The 21,585-nt window shown below is 40.0% G+C and overlaps 1 pseudogene; it reads right to left on the bottom strand.

The window, feature by feature from the left end:
* Positions 1 to 21,585, bottom strand: part of LOC124975226 (YTH domain-containing family protein 1-like) — a 64,777-nt pseudogene that overhangs the window by 20,296 nt on the left and 22,896 nt on the right.

Below are 21,585 nucleotides of genomic sequence, written 5' to 3'. Positions count from 1 at the left end.
ATCATGATCGAATTTGTTTCATCCTAGGGATGCAAGATTTGTTCAACATTCACAAATAAATAAATGTGTTTCACCATGTCAATAGAATTAAGGACAAAATCATATGATCATTTCAATAGATGCAGAAAAGACTTTTATAAAATTTAGCACCCATTCATGATAAAAGCACAGAAGAAACCATGGATTAAAGGAATTTATCTAACATCATGAAGATAATATGACAAACCCAAATCCAACCTCATACCAAATAGAGAAAAACTGAAAACATTTCTTGTAAAATCAGGAATGAGATAAGGATGTCATCACCATTCCTCCTCAATATATTCTTGAAAATCTAACCAGAGCAATCAGACAGGAAAAGGAAATTAAAGGAATAGGAATAGGAAGAGAAATCAAATTATCTATATTTGCTAATTACATTATCCTATACTTAGAAGACCCAAAAAATTCTGCTAGAAGACTAATAGAATTGAAAAAAAATTCAGCAGAAAAACAGAATAAAAGATCAACATACAAAAATCTACAGCTCTCCTATATTTCAATAATAAACCTTCTATGAAAGGAATAAAAAAATTCTACTCACAATAGTCAAGAAAATAAAATGTACTTAGGACTAAATCTAATGAACTAAATCTAACTAAATCTAAAATACTTAGGACTAAATCTAACCTGTAGAGGTGAACAATCACTATAGTGAAATTATTGAACACTGGAAAAAGAAATTGAAGAAGCCCTCAGAAGATGGAATGGTCTGCCATGTTCTTGGATAGGCAGAATTAATATGTCAATATGGTCTTATTACCAAAAGTTATATACAGATTCAATGTGATCCTCATCAAAATACCAATGATGTTCTAAGTCAGGAATTAGACTAGAAACACTGATACTATGAGAAGAAAACCTAGGGTCAACATGCCAACATTGACACAGGCATCAATCTTCTTAAGGGTTCCTAAAGCACAAGAAATGAAACCAAGAATCAATAAGTGGGATGACTTCAAATTAAAAAGCTTCTGCACACAAATAAAACAATTTAGGGCATAAAGAGAGAGCTTAGAGAATGGAATGAAATCTTTGCCAGCTACTCTTCCAATAAGAGTTTAATCCAGAATATATAAAGAACTCAAAAAAAATTATCACCAAAACATACACACACACGCACACACATACTCACACACACACACACACACACACACAAACAACAAATCAGTAAATGGACAAAAGAACTAAATAGACATTTCTCAAAGAAGAAAGGCAAATGGCAAATAAATATATGAAAAATTTGCAAAATCCTTAGCAATCAAATCAAATATGAATGCATAACTTAATAGAACAATTTAAAAAATGAAAGCAAGATTTAAAAAAAAGGGAAATACAATTCAAAACTATACTGAGATTTCCTCTCACTCTAGTTAGAATGACAATCATCAAGAACACAAATAATTATAAAGACTGGCAAGACTATAGGAAAAAAATTACACTATGCATTGTTTATGAGAATGAAAATTAGTCAACTACTTTGGAAAGCAGTGTGGAGATTCCTCAAAAGACTAGGAATGGACACACCATATGACCCAACCATCCCACTCACTGGAATTTATCCAAAAGAACTACAGTCAGTGTACTATAGTGACATATGTGTACCAATGTTTATGGCAGTGCAATTCACAATAATCAAGTTGTGGAATGAGCCTAGGTGTCCATCAGCAGATAAAAATGGTATGTATATATACAATGAAATTAAACTCAGCCTTGAAGAAGAATGAAATTATGTCAATTGATGGTAAATAGATGGAACTGGAGAAAAATCACATTAAGTGAAATAAGCCAGACTCAGAAAGTGAAAGTTCAAATGTTTTTTCTCATTTGGAAAAGTTAGAGAGAAATAAGAAAAATTTTAAAAGGGGGATCTCATGAAAATAGAAGGGAGAACAGTGTAATAGAGGAAAGAGATCCAGGCTGAGGGAGGAGTGATGGGAAAAGGAAGGAACAGAAGATTGAAATTGACCAAATCATCCAATGTGCATGTATGTATGTATTAAATGAGTTCCACTTTTATGTATAATTATAATGCACACATTTAAAAAATAAATTAATATATGGAAGACCAATAGAGAGGAGGAAGAGGATCAGGGGAAGAAGGAGGGGAGGAAAGAGGGTAGCATTGTGGATTTAAATGTAGTAAATAATTGTTATACGCATTAAAATATGTAAAATTTATCCCCATAATTATGTAAAACTATAATGCACTAAATATAAAAGGAAAATATTTTATTTCTTCTTGCATTAAACTTTTGTTTTTGCTTGTTTGGTGGTACTGGGAATTAAATCCAGGGCTTCACTCATGGTAAGCAGGTGTTCTGTAATTGAGCTACATATCCATCTTTTTTATTTGATTTTGAGACAGGGTCTTACTAAATTTCCCAGGTTGACCTCAACCTATGATCCCACTGCCTCAGTCTTTTGATTACCTAATATTATAGGCATGCACCTCCACACTTGGTTTGGCTTGGCATTAGTTTCAATGTTTTTTACTCCTTTATAGATTTGACTGTTTTATCAAAGTTGTTTAATTTGTTGGCATAAATTTCATAGTATTCCCTTACCCTTCTTTTTTTTTAACTCTGTGTGTGTGTGTGTGTGTGTGTGTGTGTGTGTGTGTTTGTGTGTTGGTGCTACTGCTACTTCTGGGAATTAAACCCAGGGCTATGCACACAATAAGCAGGCACTTTCCCATTTAGGCATTAAAAGCCATAAATTTTTCCTCCTCCTGTTGCTTTCCATAAATTTTGATGTGTGACATTTCATACTAGTTCACTTTAAAGTATTTTCTTATTTATTAGGTTATTTTTCTTTTATCTGAATTATTAAAACATATATTGTTTAATTTCCAAATATTTTTGGAGTTTCCAAATTTCATTCTGCTGTTGGCTTCTAAGTTAATTCCATGTGGTCCAGGAATATACTTTGTATTATTCAAACCCTTTAATATATATTATTGGTTTTATTGTCTAGAATGTGGTCTATCCCAGAAAGCACTTCATGAGTCTTTGACAAGAATGTGTATTCTGATGTTGGTTGGAATATTTGTGGATGTCTGTTAAATCATGTTGGTTTATACTGTTATTAAAGTCTTCTGTATCTTTTCTGGCTTTCTGTACAGTTGCTCTATCCATTGTCAGTAGTGGAGTGTTGAAATTTCCAACTATTATCATATTGTCTTGTTTTTCCTTTCAATTTTGCTAATTTTTTGTTTCACATATTTTGGATCTTTGTTCTTAAATGCATACATATTTATAATCATTAAAGCTTCCTTCTGAATTGACCTTGTATCATTGTGAAATATTATTCTTTATCTCAAGTAAGCTCTTTTTGTCCTAAATTCTATTTTTTCTGATATTAATATAGTTATTTGACTCTTTTTCTGGTTGTATGTCATATATTTTCCCCATCTTTTTGCTGTCAACCTATTTGCATTATTGAATTGAAAGTATGTCTCTCATTTACATTTTGAACATAATTATATCTTACTTTTTAATTCGATCTGACAAACCCTGTTTTTTGTTTATAGTATGTAATTCACTTATATTTAGTGTAACTATTGAAATGGCATCATATTGGTCATTTTAAATTTTGTTTTCTATATATTTTATTGAATTTTGTTCTTTCCTTATTACCCATCTTTTGGGTTAAATAAATATTTTCAAAAGTTTCTTTTAAATTTTTTGTTGTTTTTTATTTTGGTGACTTGATTTTTTAATTAACTTACTATTTTTAGAGTAGTTTTAAGTTCATACAGAATTGAGCACAAAATACAATTTATCATATATTATTTTTACTTTATACTTTTAAGTTATTTTCTTAGTACTATGAGTATCACAACCTGTATCTTAATTTAAACTAAACAAATTCATATTAATAGAAACTTAATTCCAATAATGTAGAGAAGCTTTTCTTGCATTAAATTTCCTTCCCTTCCCATTATTGTAAGCTAATTAAAATGTATTTGTAATTGTTATTTTTACAAGTCTTTTAAATCAGAAGAAAAAATAATAAAAGTTTATAAAATCTTTTATATATACCTTATTAATTGCTGTTTAACTATTTTATAGGTTTTTGTTTAATGTGCATTTGAGACACTCTCTAGTGTCCTTTCTTTTAAGCCTTTATTATTTCCCATAGGGGAGGACTTCAGGTAATGAATTATCTCTGCCTTGTCTGATAAAGTCTTCATTTCTCCTTCATTTAAGTTTTTTAAACAAAATTAATCTAAATATCATCAGATCCAAAGAACTATACAATGTACCCACAACTGATTCTTGGATAGATTGCTTAATTAGAAGGAAACATTCTGAACCCCAAATATCAATTGATTGACATGGATTTGATTTTCACACAAGTTTGCCTGGAAACCATACTTTGCCTCCCAGAAAAATGCCATATATAAGCAGACAGCTCAATATTGAGTGTGTCATTCATCTCTTCTTCTCTGAGAGACAAGGGGACTCTGCACCCTGACTTTGGGATATGTGTGCCTTTGCTTTGCTGTGTTTTAACAAATCTTTGCTTGGATTTTGTTTTTACATGTTCTTAATTTATATTTTCAATGGTTTAAGTCAAGAACACTCTTGTTTTAACTTGAGGTCCCTCTGCCTCAACTTGGAGGAATATCCTTGGAACCCCTCCAGTGGCAAAATTATTTTAAAATAATTATAGATTCAAAATAAGTTGTAGTGATAATACTAAAAGATCTCATGCACCCTTCAACAACTTTCCTTCATTGGTTGTATCTTACATAATAAGAGTGCAATATCAAGGCTAGAAAGCTGATATTAGCATAAAGTACATGCAGAGTTCTACATTACTATCATGGACCAAAGCCATCACAGTTGAGATAAGGAACTATTTTACCACCATAAATGTCTCCCTCATACTATTTCTTAATAGCTATATCCCCAAATTCTTCCATCTATCTGAGTTTCTGGCAACACTAATCTGTTCATCTCTTTCATTTTGTCCTTTAAATAATGTTATATACATAAAATTGGACAGTATATAAGCTTTTGAGTTTGGACTTTTTCTCTTAACATAATGTCCCTGAGATTCTTCAATGTTGCTACATGTATCAATAGTTAAAGGGGTTGGGAATATAGCTCAGTTGGTAGAGTGCTTGTCTAGCAAGAGCTTCTTCAATAGTGGATTCCTCTTTTCTGCCAAGTAGCATTCCTTTCTATGAATGTACCATAGCTTGTTTAACCATTCATTGATCATCGAATGTCCTGATTGTTTTTAGGTTTTTACTATTACAAATAAAGTTGGTCCAAACAATCATGTACAGGCTTTAATGTTGATCTTAATATTCATTTCGTAGGTATTCATGCCCTAGTGTCAAAATGATGGATTTTATGCCAAAAACACATTTCCTTTTTAAAGAAATGGTCAACTATTTTCCAGAGTGGTTGAATCATTTTTCATTCCAACAAGAAATGTGGATGAGATCCACTTTCTCCACATCCTTTCTAGATTTGGTATAATTGGTTTTTACTTAAGTTATTCTAAGAGGCATGTAGTGTACCTCATCACAGTCTTAGTTTGTTTTTACTTAGTTGCTAGTGATCTTGAACATCATTTCTATCTCTATAACATCATTTCTATCTCTTTTATAAAATGTTTGTGTATTTAAAAATCTAAATTTAGTTAAATTTTTCCACAATTTTGAGACAACTTTATATCTTCTAGATGAGTTCTTTATCAGCTGTATCACTTGAAAGTATTTTATAGAAATCTGTAGCTTCTTTTCCTACATTTGAATATTTCAGAGAGTCAAAGTTTTAAATTCTGAAGAGAATTGAATTTTTTTTCTTCTATGAATCATATTTTTGTCTGAAAGTCTTCATGAATCATAGATGCCAAAGATATTCTCCTATGCTTTTTAAATTTTTTTTATAGTTTTATGTTGAAATTTAAATATGATGCACTTTGTTAAATTTTTAATAAGGTATAAGGTTTAGGTCAAGGTTCAAGTGGTGCAGCCCTGGTCCCCCGTTAGCCAACACCACTTCCCTTTGCCTGCTTAGATTTACTGACAGCGTCTGGCTGAGTTGCTGAGGCATTTCCGAATTTAGGGAAAAAAACCTGGGCCCGGGAGAAACACCTTCCTTTCCCTCCCCCATAAATGAGATGGCAGACAAGATCCAGCAGCTCCACTGGGTTGTGCCTTTTGCATAGATAGGTCCTGGGTAGCAATTTTCCAAGGATAGTGCCAGGAGGGAAAAGAGGTTTGGGGGAGGAACCAGCCAATTGGGATCAGAAAGGCTAGGGATCCTGGTGTAAATGATCTCCTACATCAACCTTCATACCCACAACCTGAGCATATTGTAATTCCTATATATGCCTACCTCTCCTGCAACTCCCCCACCTGCCTCCATATCCACTGACATCATTTTCTGATCAGGGTTCAGCTACAAGCCTTTTCCTCCTTCACTAGACAGGGATCATCATTTCCCCTCACGATCCACCCCTAGATTGTGGGTTTGGGGGTTCCCAAAAGGTTCCTTGCAGGTTTGGTGTGAAAAGGAAGGTGCAGAATTTCTTAGAATTTCATTGGCTTTCTTTGAAGCTGGGTTTTCTGAAGAGAATGTGACAGATAAAAACTGGTAGCGGATCTAGAAGTCACCCAAAAGGGGTTCTTCGGGAGCCGAAGATATATCTACTTTTGGAGAGCGCTCGCCTAGCTGTTTTCTCCAATTGTCATCAACTGTATCGGCACAGTTGAAAAAGTACCAGTTCGACAATCAAGCCTTTCCAATCACACTGACAGCATGGAGCTGTAGTGAGAGTTACGGGTGCAGCCCAGTCACCTGCATTTCTTAGGAGCAGCTGTTCCTTGAGATGATTCACCTTTCAGGAACCCATAGGTCAGATCGTTATCACTAGTATGCTCATGGGGTATAACCTCTGCAAATTCTTGAAGAAGACGATGCTCCCAGGGTTGTGATGGGAGGGACTTCCAAATGACACTGCACTAAGCTTTGGCAATGACCAGGCTTCTCAGGCACACTCCAGACTGTGTGAAAGTGCAGGGATTTTGCACACAACAGCACTTTCCATGTGAACCTCAATGTCATCTGGAAAAGCAAGAGATGAGCACCCAAGATAGCCCCTCTTGGCCCTGGATTTTCTCACACAGTTTTCCTCTGCATCAGGTTGCAAATTGCATCATGTGGGGATGAATACGTTTTAGCTCCTGGTGATAGCTTTCAGGAACTACAGGGGGAATTGGCAACCTAGTCTCCCCGTATCATTGGGGTCCATTGTCAAGAGAATGAAGCCCTTTGATAGACTGTTTTTCATGTGGATGGAGGTTCTGAAGAGATGCAGTGTAGAAGTGGGTGAGGGATATGGTGTTCTCATGTGCACCATGGTTCTGGGAAGTAGTGCATTGTGCTTTGCAGGGTAATGAGTGACACAAGAAGCCCTATTTGATAGAAATCATGATCAAAGATGGAAAGCAGACACAGTAGGCCTGTGGCATGTTGGTGGTGGATATCAGCAAGTGCAAGAAATACAAAGGATGCTATCATTTGGAAATGCTTGAGGATACACTCTTCCTGCTCACAAAGGCCTATCACACATTTCGATGTTCTCTAACGTATCCTGTTTTGATATTCAGCCTTTGACCGTGGAGGGTCCTCACGTTTGCTTTTGAGGAGGATGGTTTCAACTAAATGTGTGCTATTGCGGTGAACACTTGATTTCCAGAGTCATGCTTCTGTGCTGCATATCCCAACATGAAGTCGTTCCCATTGAAGATCAATGGGGTAGGCGGTATGGGGTAAGGAAAGCCTTTCCTCAGAGGCCTTGTGCTGGAAAAAACTAAAAATGTGCATATGTGTCATCAGCTGTCCCTTGCAAGCAACGGGAAAGGGCCAGGAATTGGCAAGGGCATTGATGTGCCTGCAAGGGCCATCAGGGTCAGTCAGGAAGGTTGCTTACAGAATGATCTGGCACTGACTACCTCCTGCGTCTGTACAGTATGTTGAAGCTGAAGAGATGTCCTGGGATTTGGGCACAGACTTTGAACAAGGTCCGCGTGGTTAGTGTCTCTTCACTGAAGTTGGATTTCAGCACCAACACCCTTCTGCTCTTCATGCCCCACAAAGGTCCTTCATCTTCCTTTTACAGTATTCAGCCTTGAAGCTTTGTGCCATTCCTCTTTCAGAACGATGAATGTTCACATCTGCTATTCTGCCCTGTGAAAATGTTTTCCTCATTTTCATCCACAGCAGGCTCCTGTTTCATCCACTGGCGTGTGGTGTACATCTTTCAGGGACTGGTGAGAGGAGTCTTGGCCATTTCCCAGAGGGCCTTGTGGCACAGAGGCACTAGTCTGGTCAAGGGAATGAACCCATCAGTGAACACAAGTAGGCCAGAAATGTCTGCATCTGAAGTGAGTTGCACTTCAGATGGGAAATTCTAGGCAGGACAAGTGCAGCCCAGATGTAAGGCAGCAGCCAAGGTGGTTGGCCCTGGCAGGTGGAGGGAGCCCAGGACACTCGTCCTTGCTTGACAGCTCCTTCCTGTGCTCTGTCCAACATGCTGACTGAATGGCTCCCTGCTCTCCTCATGAGCCATCCCAGCAGCACCTGCCCCCACTTGGAAGACCAACTCCCCAGGTTCCAGCTGTCTCCTGTTAGGTCTTTCTCGGAAAGGAGGTGCAAACGACCAGACTGGGTGAGCTGTTCACCAATTCAAGGAGTACCTAAGCCAGGGAACCGCGCTGCACGCTCCCCTGCCCTGAGCTGTCAGCAGCCATCTTGCCATGTGGCTGCTAGGACCCTAGGCCGGTTGCCATACTCAGCGGAATCCCTGGGGTGCCCTAGCCTGGAGGAGGGCTTTAGGAGTGCAGTGCTCGCGGACCTGTGCTAAGCTGGGTGACCCACGTGCCCTCGTGCAGCCCTGCGTCCCTGCCTGGTCCCCTAGACCTCGTGGGGGCTCACTGCCCATGGCAGGAGCTAGGTGACCGGGCTGTCATGATGCCCCGTGCGGCCAAACCGGCGCAGTGCCACCTCGTGGGCCTGGAGGTTAGTGCGAGCTGTCAGCCTTCAGCGGGCTTCCCCTGTCCTGCTTGTATCAGGAACAATCTGTGGCCCCTCGCCTGCGCCCCAAACACCCCATAGCTCCTCTTCAACTGGGCCAAGAGATTAGGATCCCATCTCTTGAAATATCAGGTCCCTGGCCCTCTGTCCCTTTGTCTCTCCTCTTACCATCACCGCGGAGCTGATACTTGATTTGAATCTCAGTCTCAAGCGGCCAGGACCGGAAGCGTCTCTCGTGGCCATGGGAACCGTGATGCCACCGCGCTGTCATGCCGCCCCTCTGTGACCTCAGGTGCTATCTGCCTTACAGGCACGAGCTCAGGGAAGCCACTCCTCAATATCCACATGGCCCAAGACCCTGAGAAAGCCTCTGGGGAGAGGGAGAAACTGCATCCTCCTTCCGGAGCCCTGAGCCTCCGCACCCAGCACACACGCCACGCCCCAAGCGTGCCCCTTCCACGGAGGATACAGTCGCTCTCGCATCTTTTGCTCTCACCAGCACGAGAGCACTGCAAAACAAAAAGGAGGCCATTTTCAGAGGGGAACGGATTGCAGTTGAAGCATTGAGAGATCCCGGATATGACTTTCAGGCACATGTCTCTCCCCACTGAATCTGGAGAGAAATCACTGCAAATCTAACTAGGGGTGGAAAGACATTTGATGAGGAATTTTTGTTTTTCCTGAAAGCAAATATCGGTCCTGGGACACTAGACCCTTTGAGCCAACACCACTTCCCTTTGCCTGCTTAGATTTACTGACAGCGTCTGGCTGAGTTGCTGAGGCATTTCCTAATTTAGGGAAAAAAACCTTGACCCGGGAGAAACACCTTCCTTTCCCTCCCCCATAAATGAGATGGCAGGCGAGATCCAGCAGCTCCACTGGGTTGTACCTTTTGCACAGATAGGTCCTGGGTAGCAATTTTCCAAGGATAGTGCCAGGAGGGAAAAGAGGTTTGGGGGAGGAATCAGCCAATTGGGATCGGAAAGGCTAGGGATCCTTGTGTAAATGATCTCCTACAACCTGAGCATATTGTAATTCCTATATATGCCTACCTCTCCTGCAACTCCCCCACCTGCCTCCATATTCACTGACATAATTTTCTGATCAGGGTTCAGCGACAAGCCTTTTCCTCCTTCACTAGACAGGGATCATCATTTCCCCTTACGAACCACCCTTAGATTGTGGGTTTGGGGGTTCCGAAAAGGTTCCTTGCAGGTTTGTTGTGAAAAGGAATGTGCAGAATTCCTTAGAATTTCTTTGGCTTTCTTTGAGGCTAGGTTTTCTGAAGAGAATGTGACAGAGTCAAACCGGTAGCAGATGTAGCAGTTACCCCAAAGGTTCTTCTTTGGAGCTGAAGAACTAGCTCCTTTTGTTGAGCGCTCACCTAGCATGGTTCAAATACCTGACTGCCCAAATGAGAAACTAAAGAAAAATCTACAAATCTTGTTGAGGGCCTTCTTGGACAAGATGGCGCCTGGCAGTGAGCCAAAGGACACTGGCTACCTAATTAAGGAAGTACCCAAAAAGTTTGCTTGCTTACTAGTCCCTTGGAGACTTATGACATGTTAATGCCAGGCTGTAGGATTGGCTATCTAATATCATTCCACGCGTGTACAGCTCGTGATTCATATAGTGCTATGCTGACATTCCTCTACCTGCTCTCCTGGGTGAGGTGTCTCCTTTCTCTGTGCGGGTTCTGCTGGATGGAACAAGAAGTGGCCCTTACGGGAAGCTTCTTTCTCCTGCGTCCTCCCACATAAGTAACTCATGGTAAGCTATTGGAAAACTAAGTTACTTTAGGTAAGCTATAGGAAAACTGTAGGATAACCTCCCAGAAATCTCTGGCCAGAGTGTATAAGGGGGACATCACACAGTCCCGGTGAATGGACCCTACAGTCCTGATGAAAAGGACCCCACAGTCCTGGTAAAGGGACCCCACAGTCCTGGTGAAAAGGACCCCACAGTTCTGGTGAAGGGGACCCCATAACTTGGCAAAGGGTGTCTATGTTACCCCAGTAAAGGAGGCCACATAACCCCAGTAAAGGGAGGTCTTATAACTCCAGAATGGGGTCACAAGTGTCTGGAAATCAAATGATAAGAATCATACAAGGTGTATTTAAGGCTAATGGGATTTCCATAAAATGATGTACTGTGACAGCACATGTAACCACGTTGGCCAAGGTTAGTCCTTGGTTTTTGGAAGAGGGAGTCCTAAATATTCCACAATGGGAACTTGATAAAAAGAATCTTATTAAAGGAGAAAAGCAATCCCTGTTACCTAGAGGTACTTTTCCCATGTGGCAGCTCATTAAGGAATGTCTAACATCTTAAAAAGGTAAAATAATAACTTTAGTAAAAAAAAGGAAATATGTGTCTGGAAGAGATAAAGAAACAACTAAGTGTAACTTCTCATAAAGAGGAAGAAGAGGAGGAGGGGCTTACTGGGGAGGAATTAGAAAGAGCATCAAGGGCATGGTCACCCCCATCAGTTATATCGAGAAGGAATACCAATCCCTTCCTGGAGGCAGCAGCTCCCCCCCCCAAGCAGCCCGCCCCCTATATCCCCCAAGGTACCCTTGGGAGGAGTTAGCTCATGCTATAAATCAGATGGGTTTTTCACCGTGGGGAGAAGAAAGCCCCCTTAAGGAAACCTCAGCAGTCCCACAATTTTTCCCTGTACTAGAGGACCAAAATAGACAAAGATTCCACCAACCTCTGGATTTCAAAACAGTAAAAAAATTTAAGGAGGCAGTGGCTACATATGGTCCACAGGCCCCATTTACAATTAGTTTGTTGGAATCAGTATCGGGGCTAAATCTAGTGTCAGAAGATTGGAAAAGGCTATGTAAAGCTGTGCTATCAGAGGGGCAGTACCTAGTGTGGAAAACTGCATGGCAGGAAGCCTCATTAGAAACGGCACGCTGTAACACTGCCGCAGGCTTTCCCCAAAGAAATGTAGAAATGCTAACAGGAGAAGGAAACTATGAAGGTATTCAACAGCAGATTATTTATGATCCTGGGGAGTATGCACAAATTGCTGCTGCTGCCACTAAAGCCTGGAAGTTAATTCAAGGGTCAGGAGATTTACAGGGGCAGTTGTCCAAGGTGATTCAGGGAAGTAACCAACCATTTGCAGATTTTGTTGATAGATTAATCCAAACTGCTGCTAGAGTATTTGGGGATTCAGAACAAGCAATGCCCTTAATAAAACAATTAGCTTATGAGCAAGCAAATAGATGGTGTAAAAAAGCTATAAAACCATGGAAAAATAAAGATTTAAGTACCTATATAAAGGTCTGCAGGGATATCAATGATGCAGTCATTACAGAACAAGTAATAACTGCTGCTCTTCATGGCCCAAATCAGGGTCAACCAAGAGCTAAAGGAATAGTATGTTTTAAATGTGGGCAGGGAGGGCACTTCAAAAAAGACTGCCCTGAAGGACCCATAGGATTAAAGCCTAGGGGAACACCTAAGACTGGAGAACAACAATGGACAAATCAACTTGCCCCAGGTCTATGTCCCCGGTGCCAAAAAGGAAGGCACTGGGTGAAATATTGTACATCAAGATTTGATATAGAAAGATATCCTATGCCAGCCCAGTCAAAAAATGGCCAGGGGGGCCCAATCTGGGGCCCTCAAATATACAGGGCCTTTCAGAATCCCATAGTACAGATCCCCACTCACAATCCTTTCCAACTATCTCCTCATTGTCCTGAGGAATATCAGGGAGCGGGAGATTGGACCTCTGTGCCTCCGCCCGAGAAATAGGAGTACAAGCGGTCCCCACGGTTGTACATGGACCACTCCCTGAGGGCACAGCAGGATTATTGTTAGGGCGGAATTCCACAACTCTTTCAGGATTACAATTATTGCCAGGAGTCATTGATTCTGATTATACTGGAGAAATAAATATTATGTTATCTTCCCCTAGAGGGGTATCTGTTGTTTCTCAAGGAGATAAAATAGCATAAATATTGATATTGTCTAGCCATCATGGGGCCTTTCCCAGTTCACAAAGGACTGGGAAAAACAATGGGTTTGGATCCACAGGATAAGGTGTCTTTTGGGCACAATCAACAAAAAATAGACCCATGCTTCAATTAAAAGTTAATGGTACTCCCATAGAGGGTCTAATAGATACAGGTGCTGACATCTCTATTTTAAGACAGAAGGACTGGAACAAATCATGGCCTATTACAGCATCCAGTACTACCTTATGGGGACTTGGATTTGCCCAAACCCCATTACAAAGTTCAGTTGTATTATCTTGGGAGGACCCTGATGGGAAAAGGGGAACATTCCAACCTTATGTATTAGCTCACCTGCCTGTCACTCTTAGGGGAAGAGACATTTTAACACAGATGGATGTTGTCGTTTCTTCCTCAGTTGAGCAAAATATGTCCTGTCTAAACCCAACTGTTTTGCCAGTCATGGTGAGACAAGGTTATATCCCTGGAAAAGGACTAGGCAAAAATTTACAAGGTGTTACCTGCCCTATTCAAGCTGAAGGACAAACAGGGACTGAGGGGCTGGGTTTTCCGGAGGGGCCACTGAACCATTAAAGATTACAGGGAAATCCAATAATCCTATCTGGGGTCTCCAGTGGCCGCTTTTTAAAGAAAAAATAGAGGTGGCCCAAGAAATAGTTAATCATCAATTGAAGGAAAACCATATCATTCCTTCCACTTCCCCTTGGAATACACCCATTTTTGTCATTAAAAAAAAAAAATCTGGGAAATGGCGACTTTTGCAAGATCTGAGAGCCATAAATTCCAGTATGCAGATTATGGGCCCAGTGCAACTGGGTCTCCCCTCATTAACTGCTACTCCAAAACATTATCATATCATCTCTATAGATATAAAAGATTGTTTCATTTCCATTCCTGTGCATCCCGAGGATAGCCCTCGATTTGCCTTTTCCATTCCTTCTTTAAATAATGAAGGGCCTAATACTAGATTCTTTGTAACATACATTAACTGCCTATCTGCAATGACCTGCATAGCCTCTATGATCTCTGAAGTCATTGTGACTTTCATAGCATCTATGCCTGAGGAACTTGTAGGACATGAATAATCCATATATCCTGCTTTTAATCTATGGCCTTACTAGCCTCTATGACCCATACAGCATCTATGAATCTCATAATCTTTATGGTCTAAAAAGTTCAATTACTTCAGTATCCACTATGGATTTTGAAGATTTTATGCCCTGAGTATTCTCTGGGAACTATGTGGACTCTATGACTTTAGTACTCTCTATGACCTGCATAGACTTTATATCCTGTGTCACCTATTATGACCATGGAAGGTGCTATGTCCTCTGTACCCTGGATGAACTGAGTAGTCCAAATTACTTCTTAACTTCTATGGCCTTAGTAGATTAAAGGACCTTAGTGTATTCTTTGATCTCAGTAGTGTCTGTGATCCACAGGGTCTATGTGCTTGAGTAGCCTCTATGAACAGTGTACCCTTTATGACCTATGTAACCTTTATTGAGTAGCCTAAGTGACCTGCAAGTCTCTATGACTTTATTGATCTATATGACCTCATTGGCCTATATAACCTTAGCCTCTATTACTGACTACTCTCTATTATCTATAAAAACTCTGTGTCAAAAAAGCCTGCATGTCCTCTGTAACTCTATGGGATTAGTAGATTATATGGCCTCTGTATCATCTTTGGCTTATATATTCTTTTTGACTATGAAGAATTTTATGACCAGTATATCCTCTATGGTCTGTGTCGCTTCTCTTGAATAGTATCACTTCTATTGCCCATGTTTCTTCTGTGACCTGAGTAGACTCTATAAAAAGTGCAACCTATTGAATGAATAAATTCTATTGCCTGTACAGTCTCTATGACCTGTGTATTTCTTATAACCTGTGTAGCCTATTTGACATTAGTATTCTCTAGAAAAATAGTATCCACTGTGACCTTTGAAGTCTATGGCCTATATAGCTACCATGAACTGCATAGACTCTAAGAACTATGTAGCCTTTATCGCCTGAGTATTCTCCATGGCTTGCAGAGTCTCTATTAACTGCATAATCTCTCTGACCTGATTAGCCTCAAGTACCTATGCAGCCTCTTGACTTGAATAACCTTGAGCATGCTATATGGCTATAGTAGCCTTCATAAACTTCATATCCTCTGTGACTTCTCATATCTCTGTGGCCAAAGTGGATTCTATGCCCTTGAGTAACCTATGTAGTTTGAGTGCCACCTTTGGACTGTGTAACCCTCATGACCAGAGTTGGTTCTGTAAACTGGGTAGCCACTGTAACCTCCCTCTCTTCTATCAGCTAAGTAGCATCTATGACCTGTGTAAGTTTTGTGACATAGCAGCTTTTAACCAGCATACACCCAATGACCTGTGTAGTCATGATGGCCTGAGAAACCAGGATAATGACTTTAGTAGCATGAATGACCTTTTTATCCATATGATTTTTTGTAGCCCCTCTGACCTGCATAGCCTCTATGTTCTTGTAGCCTCTATGATGCACGTATCCTCTTTGATCTGAGCAGCTATTATGGTTGGCACAACCTTTATGACCTAAGTAGCCTCTTTGACCAGTAAACCCTCTATGATCCCTGCAGCCTTTGTGACCTAAAAAGATTCTAGGTCCTGAGTAGCTCTTATGGCCTACATGCCCTCTATGGCTTGAGTAGCCTTTATTATCTGCATAACCTCTTTGACCTAAATATCCTCCATGACCTATGAAACCTCTATGACCTGATTAGCCCTTAAGACCTGTGTGTACATATGACCTAAATAATCTCTATTGTCTGCTTACACTCTACCTGAGTAGTATCTTGGAACTGAGTATTCGCTCTCAGTAGCACAACCACTCTGACCTGTGTAGCCTCTACTACCTGCGTCTTTTTTATGGCTTGAATTTCCTTAATTACCAGTTTATTCTCTGTGGTCTTAGTAACTTCTATGCTCTATCTGTGACTTATGTATTCTCCATTACATTCATATCATTTATAAATTATGTAGCCTACATGTCCTGAATAATTCATATAACTTATGTAGAATTTATTACCTGAAAAACCTCTATTTTTCTCTTTAATAAGTTGATCATACAGCTTGAACTGAGTCAATCTGCAGCCAATATAACCTCTATTACTTAGAAGCATCTAACATCTGCATAAACTCTATGGCCAATGTAGCATCTACAACCTGTGTAGTATCCAGGACATGTGTATGACTTATGACATGCATAGCCTGTATGGTGTACACAGTCACTAAAACCTGTGTTGTCTTTATGGGCTCCTTAGCCTAAATGACCTGTATAGTTTCTATGATCTCAGGAACCACTATGACTCATGGTGCCCCTATGATCTGCACAGCCTTTATTACCTATGAAGCCTCTGGGTCCTGAGAGTCACCTAAGATTTATGTAGCTTCTATAGCCTGAATAACTTAAATGACCCCTATGGCCTGCAAAGTCTCTAAGTTTTCAATAGTGTCTAACACCAGATTAACCTGTATGACCTTCATATTCTCTATGACCTGAGTACATTATATGGTGTGTGCATTATCTATGCCCTGAAGAGTCTCTATTTCTTTGTAAATTCTATAACTTTCATAGGTTCTTTGGACTAAAAAGTGTGAATGAGCTTAGTAACTGATATGATTTGTGTATTCTTTGTGTCCTGATTTGCCTTTGTGACATGAATATCCTTTATGAAGTGAATAATTCTCTATGGTCAGTATAATCATTCTCTATGGCATGTGTAGCCTGTATGGCCTGAGAAGCCTCTGTGAACTCTATCACCTCTGTGACCTGGGTATCCTCTACAGTATGCATAGCCTCTATTGCCTGCATGTCTTTAAATCCTGAGTAGCCTAGTAGACCTGAATAGCCTCTATGGACTTAGTGGTCTGAATGACCTTCGTATGCCCTATAATATGTATAGGCATTATGAACTGCATAACCTCTATGATTTGCCCAGGGTCTCCGACCTACATATACTCCCTGACTTGTACCATTTCTATGGCCTGAGTACCTAAAATGATCGTAAAGCTCAAATGCCCTGTGGTATTTCTGTAGCCAGAATAGCTTCTATGACTTTCATAGCCTTAATGACCTGTGTATCTTCTATAGTCTAAACAATCTGTATGACCTCCATAACCTTATAAACTGAGAAACATAAATGACCTTAGTAGCCACTATGAACTTTGTAGCCTTCATGAATCGTGTTGCCTCCTTGACCTGCATAGGTCTTATATGCACAGTAGCCTACCTGACCTGAGTAGTGCCTAGGTCCTGTTAACCTCTGTGAATTACATACCTCATTGACCTGCATAGACTCTATGATCTCTGTAGACTTTATGACTTTTACTGCTTACTCTCTGACCTAAGTAGCTTCTACAACCCTCATAACCTCTGATTTATATAGCCATTACGGTCTGTGTAACCTCTATCACCAATGTAACCACAATAGCATTCAGATCCTCTATAATCTGTGAATCCCCTTGCACCTGCATTTCCTCTAAGATCTGAATTGTCTTTATAATCTCAGAAGTTTTTATAACCTGCAAAATTTCTATGATATCTATAATATTATCTGTAATATGTATGTTTTTCATGACTTACCATAGACCCCTATCCTGCATATCCTCTCTGGTCTGTGTAGCCTAAATGAACTGATTAACCCATAGGACCTGTGTAGTATCAATAGTCTGAATGGCCTCTGTGGGTTGAAAAACCTTATGAATTGTGTAAACTCTAGGACCTGAACAACCTCAAAAAATTGAGAAGGCTTTTATGGCCTGCATAATCTCTACAGTATGTGTAACCTTCATGACCCTATATCATTTAAAACCCATGAAGCATCTATGACCTATGTAATCCTGACAGCCTTTATGACCTCCATAGGCTTATGCCCTATGTAAAATATGGAATTAGTAGGTCCTAAGGACTTGGTAGGCTCTATGACCTGAACAACCATTGTGACCTTGTATCCTCAATGTTCTGCGTAACCCCTGTTACCTAAGTATCCTGTATGTCTTGCATAATTTCTGTGTTCTGAAGCCTCTGGTCCTCCATATCTTGATGTCCTAAATAGCTTTTATTAATTGGCTGACTTCTATGTCCAATGTAGTTTCTACAACCCGAGTATCCTCTTTGACCAGCATAACTTTTAGGACTTGCACAGCTCCTAAGTATTGTGTGAGCTTTATGACCTGAACAGCATAATAAAATTTCATAAAGGAAAGAACATTATCTCTATGGTGTGTGCATGACTTGGCCACAGCATATGAGTTGGATATTAATTAAACAAGCTCACAGCACTTCTCCCAGGCAGGGATTCCATGCATCCATCTTCTTGACTAGCATTATTGAAATTACCCTTCCTGGACAGTATTACAAGGATATGAATTGGTCATGCCTTGGTAGCAAGGAGCCACAGCAAGGGTATTCATCTATAATAACACTTGGAGAAGCTAGCAAAACATAGAAAAGTTATCACTAAAGAAGTAGATCACCAGGATTACAGTTGTCAGACATAAGCTGCCAGGTATAATTCCAGGCAGGAAGGAGGGGGAAAAATAAAATACTTGGGAATCAATCTGACAAAAGAGGTGAAAAATCTTTACAATAAAACTACAGAACACTAAAAATAAAGAAATTGCATATCTTAGAAGATGGAAAGACTTCACATGCTCCTATATAGGCAGAATTTATTTGATCTTTTCATGTTAATCCCATAATTTTTGGAAGTTCTGTTCATGAATTTTTACCATCTTCTCTGTGTGGTCAATTTTATTTTCAAAATTAAATATTTTGTCTTCATTATTTGAAGTTCTCTCTTTCAAATGGTCTAGTCTGTGGGTGATATTTTCCCTTGAATTTATAATTGACTAATTAATAATTAATTTATAATTGATTGATTCCTTCATTTTGAGGATTTCTGCTTGTTTTTTTCAGAATCTCTAACTCTTTATTGATCTTCCATTTCCTGTATTTCTCTTTGATTTAACTCTGTATACCATTCTTTATTTGTAGATCAAATTGACTATGGACATTCTAAACTTCTTGGACATTTATTCCATTGTGTTGTCAGTGGCTTCTCTTATTGGGGCATTTTGGTTTGTTTTTGGTGTGTTGTTCCCTTATTTTTTCATGTCATAACCCCAGTTGCAGCCAAACCTTTATGTACCCTGGCAATGAACTTCAGGTCCTGGCTGGTGTCCTCAAATGGGGCGGTGCACCCCAAAATGGCAGTGGCAGCAAACCATTGGCACCCCGAACAAACCCAGGCTCTGGCCAGTGTCTCAAAATGGGTGTGGCCATGTGCAACCAAACCTGGAGTGTCCCTGGCAACAGATTTCTGAACAGTGGTGGAAGTGGTAGTAGCAGGAATTGGTGGCAGCAGCCAGGGGTGAGCAGCAGCTGCAGACATCAGTGGTGTTGGCAACAGGTGGGAGAACTATGGCAGCAGTGGCAGTAGCAGTGTCTGTGGCTGCAGCTACAGCAGCACCCAGAGAGGAGATTTCTAGGTAATCTCCTGGTAGCAGCAGTGTCAGTGGCAGCAGCAGCAGCAGCAGCAGCAGCAGTGTAGATGGCAGCCAGGCATCTGAGGCAGTGATGAGGGCTGCAGCGACCTCTGGGCCATGTTGACTGCGACAGTGTCAACATCAGCAGCAACACCCAGAGAAAAGGCCTTCGGGCACCCGTGGCAGTGACTTCAGGGGCAGCTGTGCCCCAAAAGAAAGCTTCTGGGAAATGGCAGCAGTGCCTGTGGCAGTAGTGCTCAGGAAAAAAGTGCCTGCTTTGTCTAACCTAATGCAGCACTATTGTCCTTCAGTCTGATTAGAGGAATTTGGTGTTAGAATCTATGCAATTGCCTAATTTTAAAATTGGAACAGCCAAAGAAATGGCTGTAATTAAAATGCCCACAATTATAGCCAATTAAGGCTATATTCTGAAAGAGGAACACCAGACTTTTCATTTCTCACAGTAGCACCTATGGCATGCATAAATTCTGTTACCCATATGGCCTGTATGATGTGCATCTAGTCTATGGCCTATCCTTTGTATCCTGCATAGCCTCTAGAACTTGAGTAATTTAAAAGACCTTAGCATCTTGAACTTATGTAGCTTCTGTGATCTCCACACCCACAGTATCCTGAATAGCAGAAATGACTGTATTATCCCTGATGAAGTATGTAGAGTGTAAAAATTGAGTAGCTTAAATAAACATATTAGCCCTTATGACTTGTGTGTCCTCTGTGACCTGATTATACTGTATGACCTACATGATATTTATGACTTGCACAATATCTGTGACTTCAGTATCCCAAATGTCCTGAATATCTGCTGACTTCCATGCCCACTATGGACTACTTACCCTCTGTGTCTTTCATCGTATCTATTGCCTGTGCACCCTCTCTGTCCTGATTTAACAAAGTGATACAAGTAGTCTTCATTACATGTATACATTCTATGACCTTTTAAGCCTCCATGACCTCTGGAATCTCTGCATCCTGAGTTGTCTCTGTGACCCATGTAGCCTCTATGATCATTGTAGTCCATATTTCCTCCATAACCTTTATCACTGAAGAGCCTCTATGTGCCAGATAGCCTCTGTGACACAAGTGCAGTCTATGACCAACTCAACCTTTATGACCTACAAATCCTTTCTGGCCTTCATTGTGAAATGACCTTAGTAGCCTCCATGACCTTTATATAGTGAGTAGTAACTATGACCATTATAAGTAGCCATTATGATCTGGGTAAACTATGAATGTGTACCCTCTATAGCCAGTGGAGCTTGTTACCAAAAGTGTGGTTCTTCTTCTCAGTGCCTAGTCAATAAAGATAATAGAGTTTTGAAAGAAGGAAAAATAAGGTTTATTGCTTTACATGCAATGGAGTAACATAGAGAATTTCTGTCCCAAATGCTGTGAATCTGCCTGTCAGGTAGAACAGAGGGTTTTTAATGGAGCTATTCATTCAAAGGCTACAATCCAGGCCTTTCCTGTAGGCTATTTTGATTCACTTGCTAATTTGGGGGAAAGTCATTCTTTGGATCTTCTTGTGCCATCCCTGAAATCTGAATTACTTGGTTCCTCTGGTGGGTATGTGCTCAAATACAGATAACTTGGCCTCGGACAAGGAAAAGATAATCTTGTTCTTCCACTCAGGTTAGGAAGGGGAAGAGTGTAAAATGGTACAGAAAAACATATCCATTTTAAACTAAGCTTCAGTGGCAGTGAAGTAAGTCTATATTGAAATCATTAGTTGGAGCACTGTTACTTAATGATCTAAGCAGCCCAAATGACCTGAGCAGTCCGTGACTAGTTTGACTTGAGTAATCTCTATGACTTGAGTAGATTAAATGACCCAAAATACATTTGTCTATATTTTCAATTAAAAGTTTTTCTATATCATTTTTATATGTAATTTTTCAGTCCATTTTGAATTGATTGTTGCATATGTTATAAGAGGTAACTATTTTTATATGGATTTGT

Source organism: Sciurus carolinensis, unplaced genomic scaffold, assembly GCF_902686445.1.
Source record: "Sciurus carolinensis unplaced genomic scaffold, mSciCar1.2, whole genome shotgun sequence".
Classification (NCBI taxonomy): domain Eukaryota; kingdom Metazoa; phylum Chordata; class Mammalia; order Rodentia; family Sciuridae; genus Sciurus; species Sciurus carolinensis.
Note: the sequence above shows the minus strand (reverse complement) of the source record. Positions and strands in the feature narration are given on the sequence as shown.